The sequence below is a fragment of the Melospiza georgiana genome, chromosome 3 (genome assembly GCF_028018845.1).
Source record: "Melospiza georgiana isolate bMelGeo1 chromosome 3, bMelGeo1.pri, whole genome shotgun sequence".
NCBI classification, from domain to species: domain Eukaryota; kingdom Metazoa; phylum Chordata; class Aves; order Passeriformes; family Passerellidae; genus Melospiza; species Melospiza georgiana.
Genome location: NC_080432.1, coordinates 95,568,317 through 95,583,321, shown reverse-complemented (window position 1 = coordinate 95,583,321; position 15,005 = coordinate 95,568,317). Strand labels below are relative to the sequence as shown.

The 15,005-nt window shown below is 35.2% G+C and overlaps 1 protein-coding gene across 1 annotated transcript in view; it reads right to left on the bottom strand.

The window, feature by feature from the left end:
* PXDN (peroxidasin) overlaps window positions 1-15,005 on the bottom strand; it is an 81,635-nt gene that overhangs the window by 60,592 nt on the left and 6,038 nt on the right. The window lies entirely within an intron of this gene.

Genomic DNA, 15,005 nt, shown 5'->3' with positions numbered 1-15,005 from the left:
AGTAGGAAAAACACCAGGGCTTCTCCTCTGTTTGATCCAACCCAGCCATGCACTTCTCATCTCTCCTTGAGAACTGGGCATCCTGTGACTTATTAGAGCTTGCAGGATGTCCCAGAGATCCCGTCATTGCTAGAGAGCATACTAAAAATGGCTTTAATTTTTTTCAATTTTAATCTGTGTCAGAAAAAAAAATTGTCATGATCCAATACTGAGATCTTTAATAAAAAAATTAAACCCAAAATTTAACATGTTATGCTACTGCTTCCTCTACAGTCATCCTTCTCTATATATACACATATAATTAGCCAATTGTAACATGGATATAGAAACAATGTATTAAGTGATAATGTAATTAAAAACATCTATCTTGGGAGATATTATATATATGCATAGCATAACATCAGGACATTCACAAAAAAACTCACTCTGCATGTCACAGAAATGAGACAATTAAAGAGATTTCAAATCTAGAATTACCAACACAGCCCCAAAATCTTAGATTAAGTAAGGGAGATTGCTTTGGACACCTGTTATTAAAAAATGCTTGAGAGGGGAATTCTATATGCAAAAGGAAGATTTTTAAGCACAATGTGCAATTTGATCTTCTGTTTATATCTCTCCCGATACTTGAGGCATTCACATTTTCTGAAAAATCCTTTTGCTCAGGATTTTTCTCCTGGGAAGTTGAGAAGCCTCAGAGAAAAATGAAAACAATAATTATCTCATTTGCTTCTCCTCTGTTTTGCTCATGTGGAATGTGTTTGGAGATTGTTTATCCAAGAGTTGATTGTTTCATTGGATTTCTGGTGTGTTTTGACTCAATGGCCAGTCAGTGCCAAGCTGTGTCAGGACTCTGGAGAAAGTCATGAGTTTTCATTATTATCTTTTTAGCATTGTGTAAGTATCCTTTCTGTATTCTTTAGTATAGTTCAGTATAGTATTCTTTAATATAATATAGTATCATAAAATAATTAATTAGCCTTCTGAGAACATGGAGTCAGATTCATCATTCCTTCCTGCCACAAGGGTCCTCACAAATACAATAGATACTGAAAAAGATAAATACAAAAATTGACTTTTGATCCCATTTCCTTGTCACACTGAAGAATAAATTTGTAATTGTTTTCACTGTTAAGGCTGAGGAAGACACACAGCTGGTCAAACCAAGCACTCATTAGTTGCACTGACACCAACCAATTGTGCAACATAAAGCTATGTCTTACTTAGTACTTTTTTGTTAGACCTACTTCATACGATCTAAACTTCCCAACTTCAGAAGATCCCTTTAATAATTTGTTCATCTCCAAGGATCTGTTTTAAGCTTTTCTAGTCCAAAAATGAAAATATCCTCTTACTTTGCTTAATAACACTAAATGCAAACAACAGATCAACCTAAACACCAAATTGCACTTACATTTGTTAGAGTTATTTTAGGGACTATTGACCAGCATATTGCTCCCAGGTATCACAGTGTAAAGATCACATTCACATATTCATGCTAAAGAACACTACATGAAAAGGAGAGTAACTAAAACAAAACATTTTTCCTTAAAACCACCTAATCCTAGGAGTGTCTCCAAAACCAGTATCTGTAAATACAGAATAAAGAAAATTTACCATTGGCACACTAGAACAAAGTATTTAAACTGAAGTTTTGAAGAGCTGCATTTTTTTTAGCCTGTTATTGAAAGCATCTGATTTCATACTTGAAATTGAAAATAGTTGTATATCTGTTAGCTTTGGACAAGACAAAGGCAATTTGGATGAAACCAACTTAGTCATAAATACGCTGTTTCAAATGCCATGCTGACCCATTAATGATTTTTATTACCAGTTCTCATTTGACAGCAAAATACTAAAGTATTTACCAATAAAACCAAATCCTGATTTCTATTAGCAAAAATAAAAGGAGGCAAGTATCTCATTACCTTGTTTCAAGGGTTCACCAGCATTGATTCAAGACATGAATGAACTTAAAATTTAGAGTTATTTCCTCAGCTAAGCAAAATCACCACAGCGGTAAAAGCTGAAAAGAAAATCTGAAAGAACACTACTGTCTTAAGTATTTTAAAAATGGACAGGTTCCCAAATGTCCAACCTCTGCTGCGAAGGTAGACCCTTTTTAAAGGTCCAGTGAAAACTATTTAAAGCTAAACCTCTTTCTCTATAAGTGATTGTAAAGTATATGGTAATATAATCTTCATTACTTTAATCTGATAAATTAAAAGGAGGTAGTGGGAGAAATAATGCAAGTTTTAAAATTATGCATTTATCATTGTCATAACATTCTGCTATTGAGGGTTATAAACAGTCTGAGAAAGATTCTTATGTGAAACACAGTGCAATCATACATCTGTAAGGCTAGTTATGAAATGCTGAGTGGCAACAAGAAGTGACAAAATGGAAAATAAATTCCTTCAGCTGTGTGATATATACTGGATCTTGAAAAATGGTGCAAACTAGCTAATCTCATTTTCCTTTAAAAAAAAAAAGGAAGGGAGCAAATTAATAGACAAACATTAGATTTGTAGATCTATTAGATTTAAAAGGTAAATCAATAATTTAAGTTTACATAATTGCCATCATGCATTTAACACTTTTATGACGTGTTCGTAAGGTAGGAATTGTCATAACCAGATGATTTTACCATTGCTAACTCAAAAGAACAAAATAAGACACATTTTTTTCCTAACCACTGCAGATGAATTACTATTCAGCAGAAATAACCTATACCTTGAACACCAAACTGCTCTTTCTCAATACAGAACAAAAGATCTGCAAATGCCAGCAAGGCTACATTGCTTATGTCTACTTTATTCTTATTCTTTTTTTATTCAAGGTCATCCCAGCAGGAAATGAAAAACAGCCATCAGCATAGTAAAAACATTCAAAAGGAGCAGAGCATGAAAATTGCACAAAAGAGGTTATATAATCAAGTCAGTGGAGTAACTGGATGATGTCAATGACACTTTAATGCTGCTTTAACTACTGCTTTGTAAAAAAAATGTGTCACTTTGTTGAACAAACAAAGACACAGACACCACTTAAAAACATAAAACCAAATCCTACTTGCAGCTGCAGCACTACTTACAGTAATCATCTGTTAGCAGTGTAACACTGGTTGGAATACTAGAGAAACCAAGTTTTTGGAGTTTTTTTTGCCTCCTTTTCAGATTTAGCCCTAGAACTTCTTTTACAAACAAAATTATATCATTCTTCTTTATATTGGTGTTTCATTTTCTGGGTTAATCTTCCCCAGTCTAATTATTACATACAATATGTAATTTTCTCTAATTTATATTGAGATATTTTTATTATCTGTACATTAGCATGCAGCACATAAAAAAGCCACTGCATTTTGAGATGGGAAATTAAAACATTATTCTTATACAGTGAGGGTGCATCATAGCCAGTAGTACTTAGTATACTGTAATTTCAGTACCAAAAGTAAATGGTAGGACCACAAAAATATTGAAATCTGTTGAACAGGATGCAGAACATTCGGCAGTACTCGCCTTGATCATAAACCCATGCTTCAGAAAATATAAATAATGAAGTCTAGATGATATACCAACTATCTAATTAAAATAATATCTGATTTGCACAAATACGTATGATTTGTTAACAGGAACTTTGAATTCACATGTCTTAAGAACTATTTTTTCAGCTACAGATTTGGTGAACACAGAGCTTATTACATATCCTTCTCCAAGAGCTAAGGATTTGTTTTAACTAACAATTATCTTGCCATTACAGTTGAAAGGAAAACATTTACATGTTAATTCAATCAAATGCACTACAGTATTGTCTTACTAAGTCTTTAGATCCCTTTGCTGCCCTTGTCACCAATATTTCTAACCAGCCATTAAAAGTGCCATTAAAAGGACTCAAGTGGGATTTGCTGCTCCAAAGTTTTAGGTCTGTAGGCTTGCCAAAAATTATACATGGAAATTTTACCATGATGTGATTGTGGCTCTTTGTCTTATCCACTTTCAGAGTCCTTCAATATTCATCCACTACAGAAATTATTTTGAAATTAGAAATTTTATTTTATAATGGTTTCTAATTCTCATGCTACCTTAAAAAAAAAAAATAAATAAAACAACACCAAAACAAAACCAAACTAACACAACTAAATCCCCCTCCTTTTACCAGCATGGACAGAATTCAGAGATGCAATTGCTGTTTCTGCAGTCTGAGAAATTACAAGAAGAGGCAAAATCTGTCTTTATTTCTCTCAGGGGGATCTATTGCTGAAACCAAACAATGAAAAGGCTGTTGACAGCACAGCCATATGTTTCATTACTGATTATTTTTCACAGAAATGACCTTGGGAAAGGGCTGATGTTTTGTCCTGTGTTTGTGCTATGCCCAATAAAACAGAGCACGACAGTTGTATCTGCATGCTGCACTAACACAAATCTGAGGTAGCAAAGGTCTTGGATCAAACTAATGCTTGGCACAGTCTGCGTAAAGAGCTATGATACATTGAAATATTTTAGAGGACTAGTCGCAGTTGGAGATGCAACCTTTTCTTGGTTTCCTTTTTAATATTTAAGAATATGCAGTTCTAATTGGACTTTTGAATAAAAAGTTACATTTCTCCTCTATAGTAGGCTAAAGAAGACACCAAAATATGAAGCTGGCTAGTTTATGGCTCAGCATGCACCACTGAAACAAATGCACTAGTTTTGTTTGCTTTTAAAGTTAGCAGTCCTGTGAATTACTACTGTGAAAAGACCACAGAAATTCTGACGTTATGCAGTCATAAATTAGTCTTATTTTCCTCCCATGTACCATTCTGTAAAATAAATACTGTTTCTCCACTTCTCTGTCTCACGGGGATGCTTAATTCTAAACTCTATGTCCATGAAATACTGATATTCTCAGAGGAAAAAACTGAAAGCCAGAAAGAAACATTATCATTCCCGAACCTCTCACACAAGATAAGTCACACAACAACAGAGAAATTCCTGTCTTAAGGCAATTATTGCTGTCAGAGCTGAGCCATCCCTTTGAGAAATATATAAAATTGTGATTCAAGACCATTAATCAAGCAAAATCTAATGGCTTGCTAGTCCTTCTAGCAGTAAACTATATTCACTGTTGAAAATTAGACAGTCTCTAATAGTCTGCTTCCAAATCAGATAGTCTGATTCCAAATTTCAGCTTGAGCATGTTTGTTTCCAGTTTCTGCTCAGCAGAAACAAACACCTTTAAGTGAAGAATAGCACTGATAATTTTTCTTTAAAAAATTCAAACACGGAAGTTCATGGGGTTTTTTTGGTTTTTTTTTTTTTTTTTTTTTCTTTGCAGCAGCAGCAGCTCTTGAAAGATTTAAGAAGAAATAAACCATAAAACTTCAAATAGCTATGGGTAGGGAAAACTACAACTCTGATTTTGTTTCTGTAGCAGATTTGTTCTCTCAGGAAAATGGATGCAAATAGTGCGCATATTCATAATTGAAAACCAACACAGAATAATCACCTGTGTTTTACCAGAGTGCCTTAAGCTTCTTTCTAACTCTGCCACTCAGCACCTCTGCCACAGGAGCACCCTGTGCTGGGTGAGGATCAGTGCAGGGCTGAGCTCTCAGCTACAAAGACCCTACAGCTGAAAACAGGGGTGAGAGAGAGGGCTCTGAATGAACCAACAAACTGGACAGGTAAACTAATGAGCCAGTATAAAAGTGTGGTTTCCCCATCACTGCAGTTTCAGGGACCTTCCTCAGGGCAGGCAGCCTCATTGATGCAGTGCATGTGAGCTTGTATTATGTTTATTATGCCAATAAATAACATCCGGCGTCTAAAATGCCAATGACCTTACTAAAGAATGCCCATTTTGTTTCCTTCAATTCAAAAAGAAGTTCTGCAATTCAGGACCAACATCAAGCCAAAGGATGTGGAAAATTGAAGGAATTACTGCATCTAAAAATAACATCTAAATTTGACTCAAAAGCTTTTATTCATTGTAAATCTATGCGTCACTCTTCCCCATACACTAGGCAGATTTTGTTGGAATATATTTCCAACTGTTTTGTACTTCCCATTTGTTTCCAATAGTGACAGGTATATTAGATTCCAATAGACTTGGAGGTGTTAGAATTTACATGGAGAGTTGTTCTTGTAGAATGCTAAGGGCATTTTACTATTAAAATGGAAACACTGTTGGCTTGCATAAAGAGTAACAACAAAAATTCAGGCACTCTATCACTTGGCTGCAGACTGGATCCCTGGTTTCAGACAAAGCAACAGCTCTTCCTTCCACTTCATGGAAAATCCCAGGTCACCTCAATGAAAAAGCTGCAACTCTTGGAATGGAATTTTCTGCTTCCTGAGGTTAACAACAGGCTGCAAGAGCAGATAAGTTAGCTGCTTTCTGACTCTGCTTCCAGCTCCTCCTGCTCCAGTAAAAGAACACTCAGAGGACCAGGGGCCTTAGGACTCCTGATATTTATCTCCCCATTCCTCAGGAGTGCAGACAGCCTCAAGGCAGGCAACTGGGCGTTCCTGTCTCTTGGGAGAAGTTGTTTTCTCACTATGAAGTGTAGTGCAAGTGGCTACTAGAAGACATTCAACCTTAAAGTACCCAGCCTAATGACATGCAGAGAAGAGAAGAGAACATCTGGGAACTGATTATTGCTTCCCTTTTCCTCTTACATCATGTCCATTCTCACACAGAGACCAAAATTATAAACAAAAATCAGTTTTGGAGCTACTGCTCATTAGGGGACAAGCTACCTTACAGAATGCACAAGTTACCTTATAGAATGCATCAAGAGAATAATAGAAGATTAATAATAAACATTAGGCTTTATACATTTTTATTATATTCCATAGCTTGACTCAGTCAATACCCATTGTCTCTTACCTCACATTGCAAAAGTAGAACTAAGCAATACTAGCCTACAACTTCTTCCCCTGCACATTTCTTTTCTCCTTTCTCTACCTAAATTGAATTGATTGGTCATCTTTAAAAACAGCTTGAAAAACTGGATTGCTGAAAATTATGGATGTAACTGAAATTTCCAAGTAAATCTTACTAGTCTTGTCAGTATTTTTAATTCCAGTAGCCTCAGGAGATCACATCTATTTTGCATTGTCATGCACCCTCTTCCTAGCAGTTCTAATACTGGCAGCATTAAGCCAACAATCAATTAGAAAGCACTCTTCTGAATCTCTCTGTAATTATTCCATTCTATTGACACAATACTGAAGACACCAGAAAAAAATATGAAACATGTGTGGACAAAATGTTTTTACACACTTCCATGTTGTTCATAATACAAAACCCGTAACTTCTGAATAAAATCAAAGACAAGTTTGTCCTTCTTCAGTCTTCACAGTGTAATGCCATTTTTAAAGTTCTAATTCAATCTGATTTTTCTATTTTGAACATGTTTCAACTTACATTCTTGCTTTAATTACCCCATACAAACTAGCTATACCCAGGCCATATAAATACCATTTGGGCCACATGGAGAGCAGCCAAGCTGCCCAGTAACACAGAGTAGCAAATGGGGACTCTCAAGGGGTCTTTCCTCAGATCAAACATAAACAACACTTTTGACTAGTGTGTATGTAAAAAAAGTTCAAACATTTGATTACTCTTGCCAAAGTAGCATGAAAATACCAGAATTATCTCTAAAATATTCAATTAAGTACAAACCTGCCTTTAAGGAATATCAGATGGTTAAAAATACCCACATAATAAATACCTAGCACAACAACTCAATAGAGGGGACATTAATTAAAGACTAATTTGTGGCAGTTCAAATTGCAGACATTTCTGAGGTAGAACATAGGTTTGCTCTGGCGGGTGGGTGCAGTAGCCCAGGGAAGCAGAGCAGGGGCTGGTGCCACTCGCATCCCTGGCAAGGAAGGAAAGTGCAAGGGGGCTTTTTCTCTAGAAGGGGCACTCAGAGCTCTCTGTTTGCCCAAACCTGCCCCTTCAAGCTGCATCACAGATTCAGCTAATTTTATGGTTTTCTCTGAGGTTTAATGAGGCTCCAGGGGCAGGCAGCAGGTTTTTTCAAGAGGCAGCTCCTCCCCTCTCTCAGACATCACCACCAGGCCACCAAACCAGGGAAATGATTCAGACAAACCAAATGTTCCTCCCTTGCTTCTTTTCCAGCTAACTCTGAGAAATAAATGGTGAAGACCACGGGCAGGAGTGAGCAACTACTGCTGGCCAAAAGAAAGACAAGGAGCTTCACAGGGTGTTTCTGAGTTGTTGGTTTGGGTTTTTTTTTTTTTTTTTTTTACTGCAAAAGGGTACAATCTCTCTTTTGTAAATTCAAAGAGAAAGTTGGAGAAAACAAGTAGCTATATACTAGCATTAATACAATTAATAGACCAACTACTTAAATACATTAGAGCTACTATTTTCTTTTAATATGCAATCTAAATAATAAAAAAATTCTATCTGCAGCCATTTAAAAAAAATCTTACTTTCAATAACCAGATATATCTACCAAATAATTTCCAGCTCCGAATAAAAGATTCTTACAATTTTTCTACTACTAAAAAACACATCTAAATGACTTGAAATATAAATTAGTAATATTGCACTTAACTAAGACCACTGCTATGTCAAATATTTGGCTTAAAAGCCTGTGAAAAAATTATTTCCCAGAAATATTAATCACCAAATTTTAAGTTTAACTGCAAAAGAATCCTCTGGACCCACAGTTAAACGATCACTGTTCTAAGAGTGGTCAGAAGTACAAATATACCCTCTGATCCAAAGGCACACAAACACCAGTTTGTGGCTGGGATTTCCATAAACACTTAAGACACTTCAGGAACTGAAGAGGCTGAAGACTGCAAGTTACAAACCCAGAACTCAGCACTTAAGTGAAAAATTTTCTACTGGTGAAGTTTCCTCAGTTGTCAGATATTGTGCTACTGCAGCAGTCCTGTGGCTGAAATCTCTCCTGAGAGATTACACAGGGCTCTGGGCTCAGGAGGGACAACTCCTTCCCATGTCCAAACCACACAGCTGAAGATAAGCCTGAACTGAAAGAACATTTTATTTCCTGCCCACTGAAGCTTCATCACTATGCAGTTAAAACCAACAGATTTACATAATGAGAGAGACACCAATCAAGAAAAAAACAAAACAAACCCCAAATTTTAAATACCCAAAGGAATTAGAAAAGATTTACAAATTCTGATGCTTTCAGAAAATTCTTACATGTGGGTCTGAATGTTAAAACTCATTTATTTTATGGGTCTACCATCATGTTGAACTACCTCCAAATTTCAAAGTTAAAAAAATAAAATAAATTAATTCCACTCAAATCATAACCTTCTTTTTAAAAAACACTTTTTGTTTACACTGTCCAGAAGATTGATTCCTGAAAAATGAAATATTCTTTCAGAGAAATACAGGTATTTTTAAAGTGAAGTCAGCCTGCAAAAGCCAGTAAGTATATAAAAGTTATTTAATTTACCAACCAACCAAATAGGACACAAATTCTGTGACAGACAATGTCTGACATGCGAGACAGGCACTTGCTCTATTCTAGCACTATTAAGAAACAATTCCTTGTGGATATTCAGAGTAAAAAAAGTAAATTAAAGGTAATGAAAAACTCTCATCTAAGTAATCTGTCTTGTGTTCTATGTACAGTGGGAATTCAAAATTTTACCAATATTGAAAAGACAAAACTAGTTTGAATTCAACTTGATTATGTTAAATGGTGAGTGCCAAACCACAGCTAGTTCTTATTTCTTTCTCTGATGAATAAGAGATTATAAACACCATGGAGTTATAAAACTGGCCTACATAATATCCCTGAGTGTGAGGGCTGTACACAAGTCACTTGCCTACCTGTCATATTTGTTTTAAGTGTTGTTCACATTGCAGCTTCATCAAAACCAGAAAATTTCCTCTGTACTATCTGAGGTATTTGACAATCCCACAGATTTCTTCAAAAGACAAGTCTATCTTACACCTATTGATGGATACATATCTTTTATACAGATATGACCAGTATAAAGATTGACACTGAAGGCTGGATTGTTTTGTTGTTTTACTTAAATAAACCTTGCTTTCAGCCAATTAATTACTGTTCAGTTAGAAATTACTGTTCATTAGAAATCTCTAATGAATACTGGTCCCAGACTCCTTTTACATATTTTTTTCTCTTTCTAAATCTTACATTCAATTATTCCCATGCAAGATGTATCCAAATTTTTAAAGTAAAATAGAGGATATCAAAAAGAAAACATCTATTCCAGAAAGTACACAAAGCTGACATAGTATAAAATATCCAAGAAAATACTCATATCACAATGGAGGATTAGAGGATTTTCTGGCTAAGTTTTCAAAACTGTTGTTTACTGAATCAAGAAAAAATTTTCAACATGTATCAACATTTTAGAAATTTCAAGGCATTTAGATTATTGATAGAGAACTCAGGAAAAAATACAATATCCTGAGTTTTTAAAATTGGTTTAAATAAATTATAAATGTTACCATACTAAGAAAGGTAATTTACAGACCTTTAATAATTGTCTGGTAGCCGTTATTTACACACCTGATAACTAAGTCTCCAATCTACAAGTTAACATCCTTTAGCTATACATAAACATCTAACTAGGAAACATTTTAATTTATTTTACCCCCTACATAGGTGCTTTTGCATTTACTTAAGCTTTTCCCAGGGCAATAAAATTGAACCAGGAAGTTAATGTCATGAATTTGGCCAGAGCAAGCAACCAACTCACAAAATCAAATTGCTCTCCCTGCTCTTACAGCTCTGTCACAGGTCTGCAGTTCTCTTTGCCTGATATAAATCTCTCCTTCTACTGACACATTAATTAAATTACCTAGGCCCTTTTTACTGGAGCCTGAGAACCTTACCAAAGTCAAAGATCTGAATTTTCTCATTCAATTTATGGCTGTAAGAAAAAAATACTATCACTTCTCCAATTCCTTGGAGAGTTTATCAAAATGCCATCAAACCAAAACTTCTTTCTTGAACCCAAATTAGCTATTATCCCAAAGAGTGACAAAATATCCCTTTAAAGGTATCCTGCTTTGATAGGCCATGTGCTTTTTAATCTACATATGTCACACCATCATCCTGCTGCTCTAGCTCTTTATCTTAGCAGACAATGTAATGTGACATTTATTTATTTTTGAGTTTTGAATGGCCTGCTAGGGTTATCTGTGTACCAGAACACACATGGCCCCTCATACTTTTCAAAATATTTTGGAAAAATTGGGAAGAAAAATTCTCTGCTGTCACCATTAAAAAATGACAAGACATTAATTTAAAGATTTGAAAACTGGTGACTGATTTAATCTGATTATGATTATAATCTATCATTAATAGAAGCCACCATGAGACACCAAATAGTGAAATTTTATATTAAAGTGGACAACCAATATCTTGTAAAAGTGAAATATTTGCTTCTGTAGAGCATGATGGACCTTGGACAGAGGCTATAAGCCTCTGAATTTCACTGTTGTGTGAAGTCTGCACTGAATTTCATGCTATCCTAGTCACAACACTCACACTGCCTAGAGATAAATCAAGCATGCAAGGACTCATTTATTCTTTATTTTTTTTCTGCAACAAAGGAAACCAGCAGCAAAATGGCTAATAAAAGGCTATTAAATCCAGTCTGGCTAACACAGTGCAAAGAACTTGACATTTAGCAGTCATCATCCTCCTTACCAAAAACAGTCATTAGTTAAGGTAACACCGTGTACCAAGTAATATTTTTCCTTTTTCAGACTAGCCAGGCAATGAGCAGTCTGTTGTAATAAGTGATTTAAGGGGAAAGAATGCTGAAAGAAAATGTTTCCGAAAGATACAGGGAGTGGCAAATTGGAAAGAGAATAAAAAAATCTGAAAGTTACAACAACAGATCACACCAAAAAAGAGAGCAATGTCACAGGCAGTGAAACTAACTTGGAGTTAAATACATTTGCTCATTGTTTTCCTTAGTGAAACTTAAAAAACAACTCAGAAAAGAAAACTAAAAGGGAACACTACATCACACAAAACGTCACACTTTTTATTCTACAAACTTTCACATAGTTTCTAGAAACCCAGCCAGCCACTGCACAAACTCTTCAATGTCCTAATCTTTGCTTACCTTTGTAAATACAATTAAACAAAACGACATGAAGATGAGAGACCACATTAATCTCTCCTCTGTGAGTCTTTCTCAAGATTTTGAGACTCTTTTTTATTTGTAGTAAACATTAAATGTTCTGTTTAAAAGAATCACTTGACTCTCATTAGCAGCAGTAATAATGCCACACCAAAAAGAAATCAAATTTGGCAGCCTGATAAGCAAAGCAAGGAAAAGGAAACATTTGAGTCATTCCGTTCCAGCTCAGTCAGCTCTTGTTGCACCATCTCTATGGATTGTCTTGAAACCCTGCCCACATTTGCAATAAGAAAGCCTTTAAAGTTACTTTTGTTTTGGTCTGGATTTTTTTCTTCTTGAATCCAAATGGAAAAAAATTGGACAATTTAGCTCAGTTGTTTCCCTATATCTATCTATCCATCTATCTGCATACACACACATTATGTACAGCATGTGTACATATAAATATACAGAAACACATATATACATAAGTATTTAAAGTACTAACTTCTTTTTATACATAGACTTCACCAGAAAGACAAGCAACTACAAATGTTTAGATTGTGTGATTCAGATTTTAAATGTCACCTTTATAAATGGATCTTTTCTGTAAGTGAAGTCTTATCCTATAAGGATGTAAACACTTTGGCTTGCTGGAAAGAGACTCAGCAAATGTCCATGTCCGGGAAAAATTAGCAGCCTGGGGTTTACTCATGTATACAAAGCTATGCGTGGGTCCTGCAAGATGAGATCTAGAGTCTACAAAATATTTGATCACAAAATACTGTAAACAAACTACAATCAGCTTTGAAAGTCCCAGAAATTTGAATCCAAAAATAAATTATAGAAAAAATACCATATTAAAACCATGAATCAAGATGGATTAAAATTTAGTTGGTTTTTCAGTTGTTCAAAATAGAATTGGAGTCTCAAACATTAATCTAGCATTTTCATTTTACCCATTATACACAGTAAAATATTCCTGTAAAGGCTATTTTGTAATTAAAAAAAAAAATAATATGCAATTTTAAGCATAATGCACTACTACTCTTCTTTTGTTATTCCCTGAATAGCTGTCTGCTATTTTTTCACATCATAATAGCAATATTGACTTCTTCTATTATATTATGTTGGCTTCTTTCTGCAGTTTCCTTCTATCTTCATGCCAAGCTCTATTCTTCACTGGCTGCATTTCCTAATTTTATTTTCTGCTAGACTTGCAACCTTTCAATTTAAACCTAGCTTACTTGCAAGGCAATCCATAGGCACGTGTGACAGGCCTAACATTTATTTAACACCTAAATGACAAAGCTTTCTGCAGGCTAATGACATCCCCATGTCATCTCTTAATGAGCACTGACCTCACCTGGGAGAAAACTCAGTAGGAGCTACTCAGAAAATGGAGGAGGTTAGAATATTTATTAATCATGTTTTTCTCTTAGGCATGTGTTTACCACCATTTCAGGTGAGACACTCCTTTCCCTGTTTCAGATCCAGACCCTCCAGATGATGTAAGGATAGGCATCTCCCTGTTATTTTTCCACCAGCTGCCTTTGGGAATTAAGAGAGAAAGAATATATTTACTCATGCCCAAGCATCCATTTCCTACTCTTTCCAATACGTAATCCCGTGTTTGTCTCTGCAACACAAAAATTTCTTATTCACTGTCCCTCATGCCCCTAAATTCCCCAAAGTAATGCTGAAAATTCATTGAACTCATCATTTTTTAATTATGTTGTCTGGGAAAATTGAGTAACAGCAGAGACACTGAAGCTCTTTGTTAAACAGAATCAGAAAGACAGAAAAATGTTTTTAAAAAATTTTGAATAGTGTATGTAGACAACAACACCAAGCAATCCACTGATCTGTATAATCCTTATAGCTTTCTAAAACACTTCAGTAGAACAAACAAAAAAACTTGTGATGACAACAGTCCAAACTCCCAAAGCTTTGGGAATTAGAAGACAATCTTTTGAAACAGCTATAAAGCAAATACTCCACAAGTCCAGATGAGTATATGAAGAGATGTTTGCAGTAAATGGAGAATTTTTGTAGTTGGGAAAGGTCACCAGTAGAGTTTCACAGAGAGCTGTGCTGAGTTGTGCATTGTTCAGTTCATTCCTACATGGAAGAGTGATGAACCACAGAAAGTACAAGGTTTTGCTTATGATATTAATCTATTTTAACAAAGTCCCCCTAGGAAGAATGGCAAAAAAACCTACCAACAGTCCATGAATGGCTATTAAAATGCAGACCTAATGCACGTATTAATATAAAATAATGTATACGGAAAAAATCAAACTTTACAAATAAAATGGCAGGCCTAGAAGAGATCATTACTACTTACAGACAAGATCTTAAGCTTCCCTTGATTAGACCATGAGATCTCATACCAGATTTGTCCATACAAATACTGGGCAAAGTCACAAATTGCTCACCTCCAAACACAGCAGAGGGGGGAAGCAACCCCAGATGGTGAGAAATTAATACCAACCTTTCATTGAGAAGACTCCAATATTAAAAAGAAAGGAATGGAGAAGCTTAGGATCAAAGATCACAAAATCATGGCTGCATTGGAATGATAGAAAGGGATCAAGTACTCACTGTCTCTTCCAATGGAAGAAATGGGGAATACTAAGTGAAGCTAACAACTTTCAGGCTTCAAACAGAAGACAGCAATTTCCACCATGTAGTACCCCTTGTCACTGAAAGTTATAATGCAACTTAACAGCTAAATTATTATAGGTATAAACAACTATATGCTGCTCTATACTGTCTACTTGTTCATAAGATGTGCTTTCCATCACCCTCCAAAAACAGATGTCAGGTCAAACAGATCTTGTGGTTTACTTATTAAAGGTATCTTTCTGTAAATAAACACATATTTATCATTTT